The sequence below is a fragment of the Marmota flaviventris genome, chromosome 5, assembly GCF_047511675.1.
Source record: "Marmota flaviventris isolate mMarFla1 chromosome 5, mMarFla1.hap1, whole genome shotgun sequence".
In the NCBI taxonomy this organism is placed as follows: domain Eukaryota; kingdom Metazoa; phylum Chordata; class Mammalia; order Rodentia; family Sciuridae; genus Marmota; species Marmota flaviventris.
Window position 1 is genome coordinate 141,579,701 of NC_092502.1, and position 14,869 is coordinate 141,594,569.

Genomic DNA, 14,869 nt, shown 5'->3' on the forward strand with positions numbered 1-14,869 from the left:
CAGTGTAATAAGGAGCTACAGATAGGAGGAAGACATTCAATACATTTAAATAGAGCAAAAAAAAAGAGTTGAGGAAACCATATATACAAGTACATATCATTTAAAGTCACTGAATAAATGTTATATTTCTAGAATAAGAATTTTTAAGGAACATAATTTGCAATATGCACTGATAAATTTACAAAAGCAGAATAAGTCTAATTGTGTATGACTTGCCATACGTTATCCCAATGATACAAGCTAGGGTCTATCCACAGGCAATAAGGAACCACTGAAGCTACTTCTGCAGAGAAATGATCTACTGAAGCATGTTAAGACGCATTGACTCTGTTTTAGTCAGCTTTTTTGCTATGGTGACCAAAAGACCTTTCAAGAACAATTTTAGAGGAGGAAAAGTTCACTTGGTGCTCATAGTATCAGAGGTTTCAGTCCACAGATGGCCAACTCCATTGTTCTGGGCCTGAATGAGGCACAATATCAAGGCAGAAGGGCATGATGGTGGAACACCATTCAGAACATGATGTGAAGTTGAGAGAACCGTCCACACTAGGAGCAAAATATAAACCTCCAAAGCACACCAGCAATGGCCCACCTCCTCCAATCATGCCCTATCTGCCTACTATTACCACCCAGTTAATTTCTATCAGTTACTAATGCAATGATTAGGTTAAGGTTTTCATTACCCCCAATGATTTCACCTACAAACATTCTAGCATTGTCTCACACATAAACTTTTGGGAGACACCTTTTATCTAAACCATAACAGACAAATTACAGAAAAGGAACTAAATAAGACATTTCCAGAGATATATGTGAGACTGAAGTTTTAAAAATTAATCATAATAATGATTAAAAATGGGAGTAATCAGAAATATTTAGAAAAAAAAATAATGCAGGCTTTCTCTTTGTTTAGAATAGAATAGCAGTGCATATAGCCATAGAGAATTAAAGAGGAGTTAAAGATGATTTCAAGATCTCAAGATATGGTGATTGGAATAACGACAGCAGTGGGAAAACCAAGATGGACAGTTGTTCAGCTTATGGCTTCAGGATCAATTTCAACAGGTGTTTCCTCAGAACAGCTGTGGAGGGGAAACTTCTATTCTGATACTCATTCAAAATGTTCAGTCTCTGTGGTGACCCCAGGAAAATTTTTGTTATTGTTGTTGGTCTTTTAAATTTTATTAGAAGTTTTTGTTTTATTTTACTCTAATTGACAAAATAATATTTACATGTATTTGTATAGTACAATGTGCTATTTTGATACATGTATGCATTGTGGGATGATCAAATCATGCAGATAAGCATATCCATAACCTAAATCCAGTAATACTTTTTTGTAGTTAGAACATTTAAAATCTTCTCTTTGAGATCTTTTGAAATATGCACTACACTTCTGTTAAATATGTCACTATTTTGGGCAATATAACACCAGGACTTAATCACTTGATACTTACTGACAAATTTCTACCCTATCTTTGCCCATCCCATTCCTAAAATAACAAAAATTCTGCATCCCACTTTTAAGAGTGCAACTTTTTAGATTCCACACATAAGTGAGTTTATGCAGTATTTGTCTCCGTATGTCTGGCTTATTTCACCTAACATAATGTTCTCTGGGTCCACCCATGTTGCAAATAATGGGATTTCCTGTATGCTGAAAACCATTGACAAAAGAAACTAAAGGTGATTTGAATAAAAGCAAAAATATCTTGCTGTGTGTGGTGGTGCCTATCTGTAATCCCAGTGGCTTAGGAGGCTGAAGCAGGAGGATCATAAATTCAAAGCCAGCCTTAGCAATGGTGCTAAGCAACTCAGTGAGACACCATCTCTAAATAAAATACAAAGTAGGGCTGGTGATGTGGCCCAGTGGTTGAGTTCCTGAGTTCAATCTCCAGTAACCCCCACTCCCCCCCCCCCCAAAATATACTGTGTCCATGGATTGGAGGAATAAACATTGTTAAAATATCCATATTGCACAAAGCAATCTACAGATTTAATGCAGTCTCTACTAAAATTCCAATATTAATATTCATAGAAATAGAAAAAAAATCCTGAAATGTCTGTGGACCCACAGAAAAACCACAAAGCAATCATTACCCCAAAGAACAAAACTGGAGGTATTACTCTACAATATTTCAAAATATGTTCCAAAGTTATAGTAACAAAAACAGCATGATACTGCCATAAAAAACAAACAAACAAACAGACACATGGACCAACTGAAGAATTTATAAATCCCAGAAATATATCCACACACCTATGGTCAGTTGAGTTTTGACAAAAATTGTTAAGAACCCACAACTTGAAAAGAATGGTATCTGCAATAAATACTGTTAGGAAAACTGAATATCCACATGAAGAAGAATAAAAATGGATCCTTATCTTCCTCCTTATACAGAAATAAACTCAAAATGAGTGAACAACTCAACATGAAAACCAGGGAAATTTGAATCTTCCTGCATTCAATAGTCCCAAACTGATGTGTTAGAATAATCTTGGAGAAGTGTCAGCCCCACATTAAGGATGCATTCCTTAGAATTATGTTTAAGCCTATATCATATTACAAACATATGGAATGTCTATGATTCCCAGGGTTCCCTGAGGGAGGACAGAAGAGATGGTGGTGTTATTGTTGCTGCTGGTGGAGGTGGTGGTGGTGGTGGTGGTGTGAGTAGTAGAAACGAATGGTAATCTCACCTTATCTCTCAGTTATTTGCAACCTAAATGTGAGTTGAAAATTCCAACTTTCCCTCTGTATTTTACCAGAAGTTTTTCCAAAGTTATAATTCTGGGTAGAGATATTTTGATCAAATCAAACTGATCTGTAGTCAAATGCTGAGTTTAACATAAAAACTTTCAACTTTGACATTCATTATGTGAATCAGGAAAAATAAAACATATTCAAATTTTATTACCCTGTATGGCTTCAGAGAAGAAATATCTCTAAAAAATTGTGAAGCAACATGTACGATATAGTCCAATGGAGTGAAAGACATTAATCCACTAAGAAAAGGCACGCTGGAGTAGTTTTAGATGCTGAATTAGGAACTATTTTTGTCTTTTAGCTGCTCTCCTGGCACTAAAATATTTTGTTATAAATTTAGGAAAGCATCACACATATCATGTATCTTTACCTTTCTTCACAGAATTCAAATAAATGAAAAATAAAAAGGCATGTGTAGTGCTTTGAAGAATGTGAAGCTGTAAACAATCTTGGTCCTCTCCGCAGAGAGAATATTGATAGCTCTTTCAGTCACTGAATAATTGCTATACTTTTAATAAAATTTAGTCACTTTGTCAGGAAATCAGAGCTCAATCTCAGTAGTTCAAAAGAGGATTCTCATTGTGGAAACCTGTTGCTAAAGTCTTGGATGAGCTGAAGGTCAAAATGGAAATTAAGGCAAACCAAAGATTATCAGAAAGTCACAACCTGATTAATATACACAATTCTGTAAGGATAGAGAATCAAGGAAAGTAATTGTTGTGACAAAAGCCTACATCCTGGGACCTTGGAGAAAGGTCACCTGGATAGAAGGAAAATGGAATAAAGAGAAAAAGTAGGTTTTGGTTGAAAGTAAAAGCCCCGAGGAGATGCAGTCACTTCTGGAGATACTGACAGAAGCAGAGAAGCTGGGGAGAAAAACCAACTTCTTTATTCTTCCCACCAGTGTCTTATCTTAGAGATATTTACAAGGATGCTTGTTGACAAGAAAGATCCAGAAAAGTAGAATGCAGGAATCAGCTCACTCTATAAAATAGGTTGGATAAGGAAAGGTGAGGAATGGACTTGAGGGTAGGTTATCAGCATAGCTGAGAAACAGGATCAAATAATTGACTTGAATGCAAACAGAAATTACCATCTAATCCAGTTAGGAAACAAAAGTTTTAAATCAATAAAATTTTATTAACTTGCTTATTTAAGTAGGTGAAGGGCCTTGAACATGACCAAGTCATGTCAATATAACTTTCATATATTATTGAAACTCTTCTTAATTTAGACAATAACTCTCTCTCATGTAGAAGAATTTAATAATCTAAAATCCCTCCAATAATATAATCCATATTATTAGAAGTGGAATAATGATTTAACATTTAGCATGTAAATATAATTATGTCAAAGATTTGATTAAATCATTTAAATTCACTGGTCATTATGTTGACTGTAGGATTATGACCAAAGTACTTCTAATGTGTTTCGCTATTCCAGGATTTAACCCTTGCCTGCCACCATGTCCAGTTTTCCTTTGATCTCCATCATATTCAAAAGTGCAGTCAACATCATATTATTTACAGTTTCCAAAAAGTACCTTTGTATTTCTCAAGCTGTGAGCCTATTTTCACAGGCTCCACTTTGCACTTTGGAATTTCCTACTCCACCATGTTCAACCTGCCTGACACATATTAATATTTCATTACTTCATTAATGCATCAGCTTCTCTGTGAAGTCTATTTGAAACGATCCTGCTAAGTAAAATTAAACTTGCTGTATTGTGCTATTCCTGGTATCTACAACTGAAATAACAAATATATAGTAGTTTTGGGATGTCCCAACAGAGACTGAAATTGGGCACTTTATTTTTCCTTACTTTAGGAAGGTAGATGCATAATAATCTTTGAAGATAAACCAAGAAGTTGATAATACCACCCAGAGATAATAGAATTAACTTCCATCAAAATAGTAATGTAGGATCAAATCAAGGATCATCATTGGAAGATGGAAAATTATTCCAGATTCCAAGAAAAGGAAAATGCCAGTGAGATAATTAGGACATAACTATTGGGGCATACAGATAGATGGAGCTTTACTAAATTCAGGAACAACATTCTTGTGACAAGGAGGCATTCTAACTTACATTCTTAAATGGAAATTATTAGATGTGGACTGTGGTCATAGAAGAGCAACTATGATCATGGCAGAAGATTTCAATGGAATAAACTATCTTCTCACTTTAGAACCACTGCAGAATTGGCTAGAATGATGACCAATGAGTACTCAGTATAACAATAACTAAATATCTACAGCTCCTCTGTAGAGAACTTCTACAGCTGTGGCCATAAGAATCAATGGCAGAAGTAGGAAAATCAGATTCTCATTGACTCTGTGCTTGATTATAATTCCTGCTCTGCCTGTTTAGACACTGTAAGCCGATTTGAAGTGAAAATACAGGAAATGGAAGTGGGATTACCCTGCTATAGTACCACCTATTAAGTCATTATAGGCCTGAGCAAGGAAACAGAAAATGAAATGAATGCTAAAGTTTGTACTGCTAAAAATTATACTACTTAAATAATATTTAATTATAATCTGTTGTTTATATGTCTACCTTCCTCTCAATTTTTGAGAGTAGGACATAGATTTAGTGAGATTTGGAGACATATTTAATGTCTTAAAATGATCTCAGTTTTTAGAATCTATTAGAATGAGTTTTTCATACAAGAAGAAATCATTAATAAAAAATGAATCATTTTGATTATCTTACTTTTTGAGAAGAATATAACTTAAAAGAGAATAACAATACTGAAATTCTCTCTCTCTCTCTCTCTCTCTCTCTATATATATATATATATATATATATATATATATATATATACATAAAAATTCAAAACATAAGTCTCTGATCCAAGTCTTTATTCTTTTCTGAGGACATTCAGTGAATTATATAATGGTCAGCAGAAACTTAGTTTTAGCTATTTTTACCCATACATACAAATATGTACTTGATAACAGCTAATTAGCTTTTCTAGTAAAGATTCATGGTCTATTATCTGAGTTAATAATTTTTCCAATATCACTTAAAGTTTAGACTACTACCTTTTTTTATCCTTTCCAGTGCTGGAATCCAACCCATGGCCTTGCACATGATAGACAAATGTTCTACCATGAGCTACACTCCAGCTCCAGATTACTAAATTTATGTGCAAGAAATATTTTAAACCTAAAATACCTCCAGATATTTATGAACTTGAAACACCATGCCAGTTTTACATGGCTAAAGTCAAGATAAAGTTTTATGATAAATACTTGGTGTTACAGAAAAAAGAAAGGCTATGGATACTATTAATAAATTTCTTTAAAATAGCCTCTGTGGTTTTGATATTTATAAGCAAGATTTTCCTTAAGACTTTGTAGACAACAAACTGCTGGAAGAGAGGAATAGTAATGAATATCATGTGGAAGCAAGGAGATATGTGATGATTGAGTAGGGGGAAGCTTTAAGAAAATAATCTACTTAGAGTGAGGCCTGTTCTGAAGCCAGGGACTATAACTATTTTCAATAGAGCAAAGAGTTCATTAAGGAAGGATCAAAAGAGATGAGGATGGAAAAGTAATGTAACCCAAGAGTCACTTATGTGAGGAGCTCAAGTCCTTGTGTCTGCTATGATACTATGATAACTTGTCTTTAGGCTTTAAATAAAGCTACTTGTGCAAATGTCAAAAAAAAAAAAAAAAAAAAAACCTCATTTCTCTGGGGATTTTAAGAGAACTTATGTTTCTCCTCCTCACTCTGAGTCAGATTTTCTGCTTTCCACTGGCTCCTTAATTTCTGCAACTTCAGTTTTTTTTCCAATTTGTCCCTTTATGGGGTACATGCCAGTCACCTAGGTAAAAATGAAACTGTAGGAGGATTTTACTGAAGTGTTGGATTAACAAGAAGAATAAACTGCAGTAAAGGATGAGAAAGAACTTAAAATTAGACGTTAGCCATCTTTGCTAGTTATAGACTAAGCAGCTGATGTAAAATGAACTAAGTATTTAATGGCTCAAGCAAAAGAGAACTTTATTTCAATTTAGCATATTATATAGAGATTAGTGGGATAGGGCTGGCGTGGTCATTCATCCTGCTCAATGGCTGGCTTCTAGTTCCCGCCATGCCTCAGCAAAATGGGAAGAGGGAATGAGAAACACAAGAGAAAGGGATGTCTTTCTTACATGGATAAATCAAACTGAATAATTCTTTGAAATCGTGTCCTGGAGACATCTGGCTGGAAATGGAGCTGTAACCAGGGCACCATGTGCTTAACTGAAATGCAGGAACTTCTGCTGTCTACATAAGGAATGCATCAGTCTCTTCTATACCCTGGGACATGAAAAAATATCTTCTTGGTATTTTGCTCAGATTCTCCTACCCTCACTAACTCCAAGATCTTCTCATCCTTTCTACTTGCCTGAATAAGCTAAAATATCTTCTTACTGTATTATGCAACACAATTTACTTCATTTTATCTCACTTTTCCCTTCTGGGCTGTGTCTTAAAGATTTACTACCTCATACCACAAACCCCACCTTAGTATTTTCCTTAACAAAGAGTATAAGCCCAAGTGAGTTATGTTGTTTCTCCCTTAGGAAGGAGCAATTCAGATGGTGAGTTTTACGGGGTAATTTATTTTTCTTTACTATCACAGATAAGGACCCTAATGTGGAAGACTGAAAGATGAGAAATTTGCACATTAAGCAGTAGTTTATATGGAGTCACCAAAGGTTTTCATCAAAGGAAAGAACTTTCTTCTTTAGAAGGCAAATGAGCTGGTATTATATAGAAGGTGAATTTTAATAGGAAGGGTAAAACCTAGATCAATCCAGAAAAAAAGACACATGTGTTCATAGTTGTTACAATATCAAAAACAATTATTTTTTTAAATTGAGACACAAAAATTGTACATATTTACCGGGGTACCAGGATGTTTCATTACATGTATACATCATGTAATGTTAGGGTCCACATATCCATCATCTTAAACATTTACTATTTCTTGTGGTAAAGAAGTTCAAAATCTTTTCTTCGTTTTTTTTTTTTTTAAATACACAGTGTATTATCATGAATTTATATATATATATATATATATATATATATATTTAATTATCTCCCTCCCCAAACTCTTGTTAATCAGGTTAGCTTTTATCTCTTCTAGAGTTACTGTCCTTTGTAGCCCTACAGAAAAAAAAAAATCTTATATAAGAACCCCATAAAATCATGTTATGAATTGAATGAAAATGGGAATTTCTGTTACTAAATATTGGTCCAGGACTTAACAAATTGCTGAAGATTGAAAGAAAAAGCCTCTGACTCCACAAAGGAAATGACTTAGTAGGAAGAAAGAGAAGAAAAGATAATTATGACACAAGGCAATAGATTCCTTTTCAAGGGTGAGGAGTAGATGCCATGGTCTCACCTCAAAATGACATCCTAGAAAGAACAGGGGGGTCTTCTCAGAGGATTTGACATCAAAGAGTTAATGTTTAGCAAGAGAAAACAGGAGCATAAGAAAGTAATCCCACAGGAAGAACTCAGGCACTGAGGATGACCAGAAGCTTGTGTGTTTGGGATATGATATCAAGAGGACAGTTAGAAGAAATGAGATTGATGGCTTTTACATTTCCCTAAAATTTCTGAATATTCACAATAAAACAGAAAATAATCACTAAAGAATATTAAAAGGTCATTTCAGTGGGCATGGATTACAGATAACCTGAAGGCATAGTGACAAATTTAGACACTGCTGTGTGTTAGACTTGTGGTCATGTCACCAACATCCAAATGAGATTAGCTCTGTCTCCTTACTAGATGACATATGCCTACTTCTATACAACTTTTTGAAAGTAAATCAATAATAGAAGAAACCCCTCAGAGACATGAAACATCCCAATAAAACTTTTCAGATCTATGTAGATCATGTAAATCTTCTACTTAAAACCTCCCTGTGGCACTCCATCACACACTGAAGAGAAACCATCTTGTCATCTCCAATGAAGCCCCGTGATTTGACCAGTGGAGATTTTGCTGATCTTGTTTTTGCCACTTTCCACTCCTTCCTTCTATCACAACACCGTCTCAGCCATGATAGGGCAGACTTTATCTGGTTTGTTCACAGCACAACCCTTATCCCCTAGAACAGACCTAGCACCTCATAAGCAATCATTAAATTTTGGAAAATTAGTTCTGAAGGCATAAGGGCAGTTGTAAAATAGACAAGTGATTATAAACAATTTTGTTCTGTTCTCACGTTTACTGGGGGAAGGTAATTATTGAACAGACAGAAGTAGATTTTCTTCTTCACCCTGAGTCATTACCATCTCTGAAGACTTTCGAGGGTGACATTGGTGTGATCCCATCTTTACGTTGTTTGAAAGTATCAAGATGAGACACCAAGAAAAACTGGGGACACAACTGATAAATCTGGAATGACCTAAGCATTCATTGCTTAAGATGAGGCAACATGCCAGTTAATGATAAAATGATAACATTTGCAAGGATTCTTATTAACTACATTGGTGCGGGGGTGGGGTGGGGCAGGGGATCAGAGAATTTTTGTCTTTAAATTAATTTAAAACATATTTTTTCTTTAACCTCTGTTAAGTATGTAGTGTGTGCTAGATAAGCCACATTCTCAGGGAGGTACAATGGAGTTGGTCAGAATCAGCTTAGTCACAAATAGTTGTCCAAGTATGTAATTCATGTTTCAGGTCAAAGATGAGGCACACCTACTGACAGTAGGTGTAACAGAGTAAACAAATCACTGTGACACAGAATTCCAAATAACTGGACTTTTTGAATAGGTCTGGTTAAATGGAAGCGGGAAGGGACCACAGAGACAGAAGCAATAGTAAAGGTACGGATGCATATGAAACAATTTCCTCCCAAAGAGGCTTGGCCAGTCTGACTTAAGATGTAACTCTGTTGGGTTGGTGAAAAAGTATGTTTTTAATGTATGGGGTCAGATTGAGACAAGTTTTAAAATTTAGGATAAATGTATACATATTTCTGATTGATTTATTTGTGCAGATTGAGATCTGTAAAGGATTTCTGTCATTTTCCCATTTGTTTTAACATTTGAACCAAACCATAGATCAATTTATCCTTGATCTGCCCTGAGAATCTCTAACAATGTACAAATAATACATAAAAGTCATAACTCTAGCTAGAATAAGAAGTTTTGCATAGGTACAAAAAATAGAAACGTAAAGGTTGCTAATTATAAAATGCATCTTTTAACATAAAAAGTTGCACCCAAAGTTTTTAGCTTGTAAGTGAAATTGAATTTCTTTAAAAATGTATTAATTTTTTTTCAGAAAGCGTGGGTTCTGTTTTTGCTGCTATAAAGTATGTTATTTTTTATTAACTAGAATAATTAAAAGTTTAGCCCAGAATGGAGTTTTAAACATCTCCCAATTTTAAAATTACTGATTATGGGGATAGTTTTATCATTCTATCTATACTCTAATACAGCTAAGTAATATCACCACTTCTACTTGAGGAGAGGCATGTTAGGTGGATGTTAATGTCTCAAATCTATGATGAAGTGAAAAAAAAAACAATTATAAAATCTGCATAGTGTTAAAATTACTCTTGAAAAAATGATCACAAAAATAATCAGAAATTAAACTGCAAAGTACAATAAACATGATACATGTAACAATTTTGTATATTAATTTTTACATGCACTGAAATTTGAGAGACACAGAAATAAAGAAACCACTAGAAATATTATGAATACGTGCTTAGACATTAAATATATTTGTTTGAAGATAATTATCATACTCTCTGGAGGAAAAGAGAAAGAGGGAAGAATTCCAGAATTTTCTTTCATGTGCACTAAGTTTATTACAGTGTCCTTTTAGCATTAATTTTCTATGTCATGGCTGGGGTAGTTGCTTAATGGTGGAGCACTTGCTTAGCATATGTGAGACACTAGGTTCGATTCTCAATACTGCATATAAATAAATAAAATAAAGGTTAATTGACAACTAAAAAACTATTTTAAAAAAATAGTTTCTCTGGGCTGGGGATGTGGCTCAAGCGGTAGCGCACTGGCCTGGCATGTGTGCGGCCCAGGCGGGTTTGATCCTCAGCAACACATACAAACAAAGATGTTGTGTCTGCCAAGAACTAAAAAATAAATATTAAAAAATTCTCTCTCTCTCTCTCTTTAAAAAAATAGTTTCTATGACATTACAATATAGTAGTAAACCTATTTTCTCTCGTTCTTTCTTTCTTTCAGAACTGGATAGAAGAAGGTTAGCTATTCAACCATGGTACCATGGTATTCTTGTTCATATCAAACTTGTAGAGAGATTTAGATTGTTGGTTGCACATATTTAAAAATGTACATTTGTATTATAGTTGACTATTTTATGTTTTGCTTTCTCTGTGAACTTCTGTATCTAAAAATTATTTTGGTCTTTAAGTCTTTATTTTTAGCAATCACCACCAAAGAAATCTCTGTCACATTTATAACAATTTACATGCCCTCTGAGTAACACACTTAATCATGCCAGGTAGACTTAACTTCACTCAATTTTCTTTTGTAATCATTAGTGAAATTCTTTTTATGTGAACATTTAAAATATTTAGCTTTGCTTTTGGTTTCATGTACTCTTATTTTTCACATTTTTATTATGCTTGTAAGATTTTATGGGAACACTCACCAATAAAAGCAGCTCTGCAGCATCCATGCCATGTAGCACCTCTCCCTGACCTTCCTATTTGAATATTTCAGTTAAGTGAGACTATTCCTGAAGTAATAATGCATTTATCATGAGTAGAACTCTTCACTTGGCATGGACATTTTTATTGTATTAAAATAACCTATTAAGGTTAGTAACTGGTCAGAGTTAATAGCAGCAGTGAAAAATGCCTTAAACAAAGATAGAAAAAAAGGATTATTTCTTCCACAATGGCATATCAAAATAAACCAATCTGAAATAAACTCCTAAAATATTTGGCATGGTAAATGAATACTATGAAACATTGTTATTGCAGGCATTGCTGTAGGGTAGTACAAAAAAAGCAATCTGATTGTATCTTGTTTTATTCACTGAGAGACTATCTACACATAAAACTAAACCACAAATTTAATTTTATTAAGTGATATAAACATAATATTATGCAGAAGTTAATTTGGACAATACCAAGGTCAGCACACTTAGGGCAATAGGAATTTATAAACAGTACTGGTAGGATTGAAATTTTTTGTTTGATATTTTATTTTTTGACAACTGGCATTATAATTTGATGCTAAAAATGCATACCCTTAAAACCATAGATAATAATAAATTAGTAATTTCATTTAAATGTGAATATTAATGAAGTTTAAAGCTCGGGATATGAGAGAGAATAAGGTATAGAAGAGAGACAATTGAGTACATTACCAGGCAACGAATGCTGTATGGACTCCATCACTGGATAATTAAAAGGGTTACATCCATTCCACAGACATGAATAATGGTTAAAATTATTTAATATTCATAGTTCATGTATAGACACCATGATTCAAGATGCATAATTTGCTCTCAGAAACAGGAGACAGTATGTTCTCACATGTGGCTTTCATATGATTCTTTTTTTTTTTAGTTTTCTTTTTTTTTTATTTTTTTTAATTGGTTGTTCAAAACATTACAAAGCTCATGACATATCATCTTCCATACATTTGATTCAAGTGGGTTATGAACTCCCATTTTTTACCCCAAATACAAGTTGCAGAATCACATCGGTTAAACATCCACATTTTTACATAATACCATATTAGTGACTGTTGTATTCTGCTACCTTTCCTATCCCCTACTATCCCCCCTCCCCTTCCCTCTCATCTTCCCTCTCTACCCCATCTGCTGTTGTTTAATTCTCTCCCTTGTTTTTTTTTCCCCTTTCCCCTCACAAACTCTTATATGTAATTTTGTGTAACAATGAGGGTCTCCTTCCATTTCCATAGTTTCCCTTCTCTCTCCCTTTCTCTCCCCCCACTCGTCTCTGTTTAATGTTAATCTTTTCCTCATGCTCTTCTTCCCTGTTCTGATCTTAGTTGCTCTCTTTATATCAAAGAAGACATTTGGCATTTGTTTTTTAAGGATTGGCTAGCTTCACTTACCATAATCTGCTCTAATGCCATCCATTTCCCTGCAAAATCCATGATTTTGTCATTTTTTAGTGCTGAGTAATACTCCATTGTGTATAAATGCCACAGTTTTTTAATCCATTCATCTATTGAAGGGCATCTGGGTTGATTCCAAAGTCTAGCTATTGTGAATTGTGCTGCCATGATCATTGATGTGGCAGTATCCCTATAGTATGCTCTTTTAAGGTCCTCAGGGAATAGACCGAGAAGGGAGATAGCTGGGTCAAATGGTGGTTCCATTCCCAGCTTTCCTAGGAATCTCCATACTGCTTTCCATATTGGCCGCACCAGTTTGCAGTTCCACCAGCAATGTACAAGTGTACCCTTTTCCCCACATCCTCGCCAGCACATATTGTTGCTTGACTTCATAATGGCTGCCAATCTTACTGGAGTGAGATGGTATCTTAGGGTGGTTTTGATTTGCATTTCTCTGACTGCTAGAGATGGTGAGCATTTTTTCATGTACTTATTGATAGATTGTATGTCCTCCTCTGAGAAGTGTCTGTTCAGGTCCTTCGCCCATTTGTTGATAGGGTTGTTTGTTATCTTGTTGTTTAATTTTTTGAGTTCTTTGTATATTCTGGATATTAGGGCTCTATCTGAAGTGTGAGGAGTAAAGATTTGTTCCCAGGATGTAGGTTCCCTATTTACCTCTCTTATTGTTTCTTTTGCTGAGAAAAAACTTTTTAGTTTGAGTAAGTCCCATTTGTTGATTCTAGTTATTAACTTTTGTGCTATGGGCGTCCTATTAAGGAATTTGGAGCCCGACCCCACAATGTGTAGATCGGAGCCAACTTTTTCTTCTATCAGGTGCAGAGTCTCTGATTTGATATCTAGGTTCTTGATCCATTTTGAATTTACTTTTGTGCATGGTGAGAGAAAGGGGTTCAGCTTCATTTTGTTGCATATGGATTTCCAGTTTTTCCAGCACCATTTGTTGAAGATGCTATCCTTTCTCCATTGCATGCTTTTAGCGCCTTTATCAAATATAAGAAAGTTGTAATTTTGTGGATTGGTCTCTGTGTCCTCTATTCTGTACCATTGATCCACCTGCCTGTTTTGGTACCAGTACCATGCTGTTTTTGTTACTATTGCTCTGTAGTACAGTTTGAAATCTGGTATCGCTATACCTCCCGATTCACACTTCCTGCTTAGAATTGCTTTTGCTATTCTGGGTCTTTTGTTTTTCCATATGAATTTCATGATAGCTTTATCTATTTCTACCAGAAATGCCATTGGGATTTTGATTGGCATTGCGTTGAACCTGTAGAGAACTTTGGGTAATATCGCCATTTTGATGATGTTGGTTCTGCCTATCCATGAACAGGGTACATTTTTCCATCTTCTAAGATCTTCTTCTATCTCTCTCTTTAGGGTTCTGTAGTTTTCATTGTATAAATCTTTCACCTCTTTTGTTAGGTTGATTCCCAAGTATTTTATTTTTTTGAGGATATTGTGAATGGGGTGGTTTTCCTCATTTCCATTTCAGAAGTTTTGTTACTGATATACAGGAATGCCTTTGATTTATGCGTGTTGATTTTATATCCTGCCACTTTGCTGAATTCATTTATTAGTTCTAGTAGTTTCTTTGTAGACCCTTTTGGGTCTTCTAAATATAGGATCATATCGTCCGCAAATAGTGATATTTTAAGTTCTTCTTTTCCTATTTTTATGCCTTTAATTTCTTTTGTCTGTCTAATTGCTCTGGCTAGTATTTCAAGGACTAAATTAAATAGAAGTGGTGAGAGAGGGCATCCCTGTCTTGTTCCAGATTTTAGCGGGAATGCCTTCAGTTTTTCTCCATTTAGAATGATGCTAGCCTGAGGCTTAGCATATATAGCTTTTATAATGTTGAGGTAAGTTCCTGTTATCCCCAGTTTTTCTAGTGTTTTGAACATAAAAGGATGCTGTACTTTGTCGAATGCTTTTTCTGCATCTATCGAGACGATCATATGGTTCTTATCTTTAAGTCTAT